Here is a 6,356-nt window from a genome sequence, read left to right on the forward strand (position 1 = left end):
GGAAAAACTCTGCTGTTTTAAAGCTCTAATCTTCCAGATGAGCGTGATATGCAGTGCAAATAAGCTGCACTGCACATCACAGCTTTTTGCTTTTACAGTTCTTAATAACAGGCAAGTGTAAAACCCTTTCCATGCAGAATATAAAATTAATGATATTATATGTAAATAGCAGTACATTTTTAATCCAAGAGTACCCTTCTGATAGTAGTAAATTAGCTACACAGTTCTGCTTCATTCATTGAGTTACTTTATTTCACATGGGAGTAGTTCAAAGGTGCTCCAGGAGGGGTTCCAACTGGACATTAGGAGGCATTTCTCTGCCAAGAGTGTGGTCAAACACCAGAAGGGAGGTGGTTGATGGCCCAAGCCAGTCAGTGTTTAAGAGGCATTTGGACACTGCCCTTAACAACTTGCTTTAACTTTTGCTCAGCCCTGAATAGGTCAGGCAGTTAAACTAGAAGATCAGTTTAGGTCCATTCCAGCTGAAATACTCTATTCCATACTGTTCTATACCATTACTCCATTCCCATAATTTCCTTGCTCCACCCACTCTGAAAAATATGAATATAATGTATGCACAGTACCTTGTTTTTCAGTAACATCTCTGTGCAGTTTTGTTTTTCAATGTAGCATAATGAAAGCTTTCTAAAAAAAATGTATAAATCAGTGGACAGCTGCTGCACTCTAGGCACCTAATTCTAATAATTCATTGCTTTCTAAAAGGAATAATTCATCCTTTCAGTAAAGGTGGCTGGCTCATTCAAGAGCTGCTTTGCAGACTCCCTCTTAATTTTCACTTGTTAGTCATCTGGAGTGAGCAGATGTTTTGTACATCCCCCTCTTTTGTCTTTTGACATTTAGATATCTGTGTAAATAAACATATTTAGGAATCCCCAAAACCATAGTCAGTAACAGAATTGCCTACAGATTTAGGCTCCTCTGTCATTTGGCTATTTTGGACAACTTTTCCCATAATCCTACACCCCTTTCCATTCTTTTCAGCATTTCTTCTTATCATATTTTTAAATATCAAATGTCTTTTTAAAATGCTGACCTTAATTATCAAAAGTGATCTTTAATTTCCTATGCCTCAGATTTTAAGAGCCCAAATAAAGAGTGAATCTTGATGAGCTGGCTTTCTTCCCTTGAAGCCTGTTAGATTCCCTGCTAAAGACTGAGATACCACAAAATCCCTTGGTGCTTTGAGCAATTTCAGTCAGTGAATATTGAAGTGAAAGTGAGATCCTAGGACTCCATCACAAGTACAAATTGAATGAAAGAGCACAGACACAAAAGATACAGAGCTTTGAATTTACATGTACATTAGAAAATGTCTGATTGCTTTTTTTTTTCTCCCCCTCTGGCCAAGTTCTATTTGCAAGCTGAAATAAAGCTGAAATAAAGATCAATGCCATGTGCAAAAACTTAAATGGCAGCTTTTGAAAAATTGTCCCATTAACCTGATGAGTTTCTAATTACAGTAAGATATAAGAGCTTTTTTCCTCATGCTATGTAGGATTTTGTCCTAACAGGTTTTTTTTTAAAGCTACCCTGCTGTTAAAATAATTTAACTGCAGTGTTTGAGTATAATTTGTCCTATATTTCTTTTGCTTTCTCTGAGGAGTTACATAACTTTTTCATTTCTAATGAGGTTTCCTAAATATAAATTGTGATGTTATATTATGCACCTCCTTTGGCTGCAAACCAATTAATTTGAAGTGGTTCAAGGCCAAAGAGAAGTTTAGGATCACATTCTAGCATTCCTGGTGAAAGGTTTGTTTATGCATCTTTAAAAAAATATATATAAATGGTTTAGTGGTTAAGTCCAGCTTCTGTTGGAATTGATCTTATCCTTTAAATTCATGTAATACTCTAAATTAATAGAGGATTGCTTTGAACTACACGACCTTGTGTTACTTAGATGCTGTTTGAAACCCATTTGTATAATAGCCAAAACATTATTTTGCTTCTCTAAATCAGGTAACCTTAGCCATTTAAATGACAATTTAAATCATAAGCAGGATTAACCTGGGAAGAGATCAGTAAAAGATCAACCTCACTTTACCCCTAAAGCAGTGCTTCCTTGTGTTTCAGTATATCCCATCACTGCTGTCTCCCCAGATCCCTGTGCCAGACAGAGCTTTGTCTCCTCATCATAGGACTGTCACTTCTCTGCCTCAGCTTAGCCAAGTGGTGGGGCTGATTTTTGGAAATATCAGGAGGCCTGGAGAACAAAGCATCTGCCTGTACTGATTCTCCCCTCCCTTCCTCCCCAGACCCAGAGCTGTCATCTCCCTGCTGCATTTTGGCACTTCTCCTCACCAAGAGATGAACCTGCAGGCCTACAGATGGTGTGAGGAGGCACAGGACATAATCTGCCTTGCAGCACAATTTATCCCTTCTGCTGCACCTGCAAGCTCAGGGCACTGATTCTCAGAGCAATCCTTCTGCCTTTTACTGCCCTGTATTTTATGTGGGTGTATCACTGATGGTTTTGTCACCACTTGAGAAATACTGCTCTTGAGAATCTGAGTGCTTAGAACTTGTTCTGTCTCAGCATTATTCCAATGTGTGGACTACATTCTTTCTGAAAAATTCCATTTAGATAGCTATGTATGAATTCAGTGTGATTAACCCAAGGATGCCAGACTTGAAAAATGGTTCGGTGTTTTAAAGAATTTCACAGCTTTCCAGTGACCATTTCTCAGCTTTCCCCAAAGAAGAATTCAAACCCATCCTTTTCAGTAATTTTGGAAATAGCAGATGTGCATTCTTCAGTAACAATACTTTCATTTTAATTTGACAGTTCTACAAATCTGACAGTAAGTGAAAACCACTATTTTTCATATTGCTGTTTTCTATCACAAAGGTATCACTTCTGTTCATGCACAGGTTCACTATTCATTTATCCATTACCCATTTCAGTATGAATGCCACAATTCTAGAGTTGTTCACACATACAAAAATCTCTCACATATAGAAATCCAAGCATAAAATCCTAAAGAAAAAGTTAAGTTTTAGGTTCCCTGCTCTCCCAGTGTGGATTTGCTGGGCAGAGGGAGGAACTAAAGGGGCTGTATGACCTGAGCCCTGCCTGCTGAGGTGAACTCCTGGCTGCATCATGTGCTGGTAGCCACGCAGCTGGCTCTACCTGGCTGGCTTCACCATGGATTTCCTGCACCTCCTTTGGTACATCACTTAATCCAAGTTTCCCTATTGCTGCCCAAGAGTTCAATATAATTTCTGAAGTTTATTGGCTTCCTAGAATGGATCTTCTTCTTGTAAGTACCAAACACCAAAGGGACTGGATGCTTTAGGGGAAAAAAACCTGCTGGGACACCTGACAAACAGCAATAGGTAGTGCTGCTCTCCTTCAGCAGAGTTTGTTCCCTTTCATGAATGCTTATGTTGCACAAGCAATTGCAGCATTTTACTGCATCAGCACTGTTCCTAATCCTGATTTGGAAACATCAACTGTTAACTTGACAAAGCGTGACACATGGCACGTTGAAGTGTTTTCAGCTGCACTCACACAACAAATTGTAATGGCTCCAGAAGAGCCATTTCAATTGATTGTGTCAGTAAACTACAACCCACAAAGAAAAAGACATGTGGCCAACATGAATAAAGCATCATCAAATCACAAATAATAGATTAATTGTCACAATTTCGGCCTCATTTTTAGAAAAACTATTCTGCAGGAAAAAAAAATCCTGTAATTTTTAGATGTTTTGCACATGATGAATCAGAAGTCCAGTCCTATGGAATGTAGCAATTTACAAAATTTTCTTAATTTCTGTATGCAGAGACTGTGTGACTTTATTCTTCATATTTGTGCTTCAAAATAAGGGCTTGGTAAGTGGTTAAAATGTAGGCTGTCCCATGCAGTTGCTCTTTCTCCAGCTTTTGTGAGACATGGACCTATTCTTATTTGAAAAAGACTTCTCTATCTTTTCCTAGACCAAGTGCCAGCAAACACAAGCTCCACATTACTTCCTTTTTTCTATTTTCTCTGGTGCTTATTTCATTGGGAAGTACTACACCTGCTTGATGGTGAAGTGCAAATTTTCCGCTTTCATAGTCAGGCTGATGGCACACAGGGAGAATTCTAACCCCACCGAGACCATTAAGGTTTCAGAGTTAGTAAATCAGGGTACAATCTGACCTAATGAGAGTAGCTACTAGGTCATCAATTCTGTGTGTGGGCTGCTGTTCCTGTTGCCCACATACCCACGAGGAGCTGCCATGTTTCCTCAGAGATAACTAACATGAGATAAGGATTGCTGGCCACGACACTTCAGTGGCTCAGCAAGGATGTGGGTGATTTATTAAGCACCTGGAACCTGAGTTACTTTGTAGAAGATAGAGGACAGTTTCTTCTCCAAATTTAAAAGCCTCTGAGTAACCACAGCAAAATGACCTACAGCAGGAGCCCTGGAGAAAAGAGGTGTGCTAGTTTCAACAAATCAATTTATTTTCAAGTAATGTCTACGCTAATATACATCTTTTTGCCTTGTTAAGGCAGCAACTTCTGACTAGGAAGCTTTTGTAACTGAGTTACTTCATTTTTTCTTCTAAAACTATCAGTAGGAAGCTAGAGTTGGCTATTTGATATCAGAAATTAAAGCCTTTTAATGGCTCATTTTACACAGCTGGCAAATAAAGACACTTATTAGTCACAGATATTTGTGTGTGCATGCACATGCAGACAAAAACACAGAGCTTTTCTGCTTTTACCTCACAGTACATGGGGTGACATGCACTTAAAATGAACATGATGTAAGCCACTGAGTGTAAGTACTGAGTGACAACAAGTGTAGTGTTCAGTTGCTTAACAAAAAGATATTTTTCTGAAAGACTTGAAAAACAGGTAAGACCAAAAGCAGATATCATTTAAGAAATGCACAGCGAGTGGCAAAGAGAATAACTCACTCTGTAAATAGACTATCCAAATTTCTCCTTTTCTCTACAACAGACACTGAAACTGAGTAACCTGTGCACATGCTCACATAACTAAAAAAAATACCTCACCAGCCAACTGGGGAATTTAAATCCAATCATCTTAATCCAATACTGATACTTCCTCAGGCACACACTTAATACACAATGGCCCAAGCTTTTGACAATCTTCAGCCAATAGGGCTCAAATATAAAATCACAAAAGCTAGAGATGAAAGAATCTAGTCAGTCAATTTGTTAAACCATTTGCTGTGCTATTTGGGCTCCCTGTAGTATACTGTCAAATACACTTCTGATCATCACTTGGACTTTTGATGTCACTTGGATTCTGAATGACTTTGGCTTCACATACAAATGAATGGATTACACTCATCCTTCTGTGGGTTATTAATCTGTTCTGTTCAAGAACACTCGTAAGACAAGGGCTTTGCCAAAAATTAAATAATTCAAGTGTTTCTTGTTTTCTGAGAAACCCCTTTATTTCCACTCAGAGGTGCAGGTTTCTATATAAAACGAAACCCCTTTTCTTCTACTTAACACATGCAAGTATGATTTATGAAATGTTACTCAGGTAAGACAAGCTTATTTTACACTTTATTTACTCAGGACAGAACACTGATGGGAGAAATAAATGAGATAGACAGGATGATCCATAGCTGGAGACAGGACTTGCTTTGTGCCACAGCCAGAAAGGGCCTTTAGCATTACAGACCATTGATCTCAGGAAAACGGGATGCGTGGTGGATTGAGCAACTGGAACAAACCACGCAGAGAGGCTGCTCATGCTGGCATCTGCGAGAAGAGGTTGGTTGGTTTTGAAGCATGAAACTGGCTCTAGGCTGAGCACCTGTCTGCCTCTCCTCTCTCAGAGCTGCCTGCCATCCCAGGCACTTGTTGCATCGCCCACAGCGCTTCCCCTGCGCCGGCTGGGAAGCAATGCACCTGCAAGACTACAAGAGGAGCATGCTGGCTGCTTGGGTTACAGGAGACAGCGCAGTGAATACGAATCACGGGTTTTTTTCCGCCCCGAGCCAGCCGAGCTGTAAGATGTCCTCTCTCTGCCGGCTGCAAGGCTCCGCAGTACGCCTTTGCCCTGGAGTGACGCGAGCGCCGGCCCCAGGGCGCGCATCCCCGCGCTCTGCAGAGCGGACACGGGCCGGGCTCCCCCCGCGCTGACCGCACGCCCGGCCCGGCCCGGCCCATCCCTTCCCTTCCCCGCAGGAACGGCCGGAGGGAGCGGAGCGGAGCTCGCTCCTCTCAGCGGCCGGGGCCCCTCGCCGCCGCCTCATTTAGCGCAGCTTCCCCGCCCGAACCACCCTGGTCGGGTGTCACCGTGCCGGGCACCGGCAGCGCCGAGCGGGGCAGGGCAGGGCGGCGGCTCCCGGCCCGCTAGCGCA

This window comes from Haemorhous mexicanus, chromosome 4 (assembly GCF_027477595.1).
Source record: "Haemorhous mexicanus isolate bHaeMex1 chromosome 4, bHaeMex1.pri, whole genome shotgun sequence".
Taxonomy (NCBI): Eukaryota; Metazoa; Chordata; class Aves; order Passeriformes; family Fringillidae; genus Haemorhous; species Haemorhous mexicanus.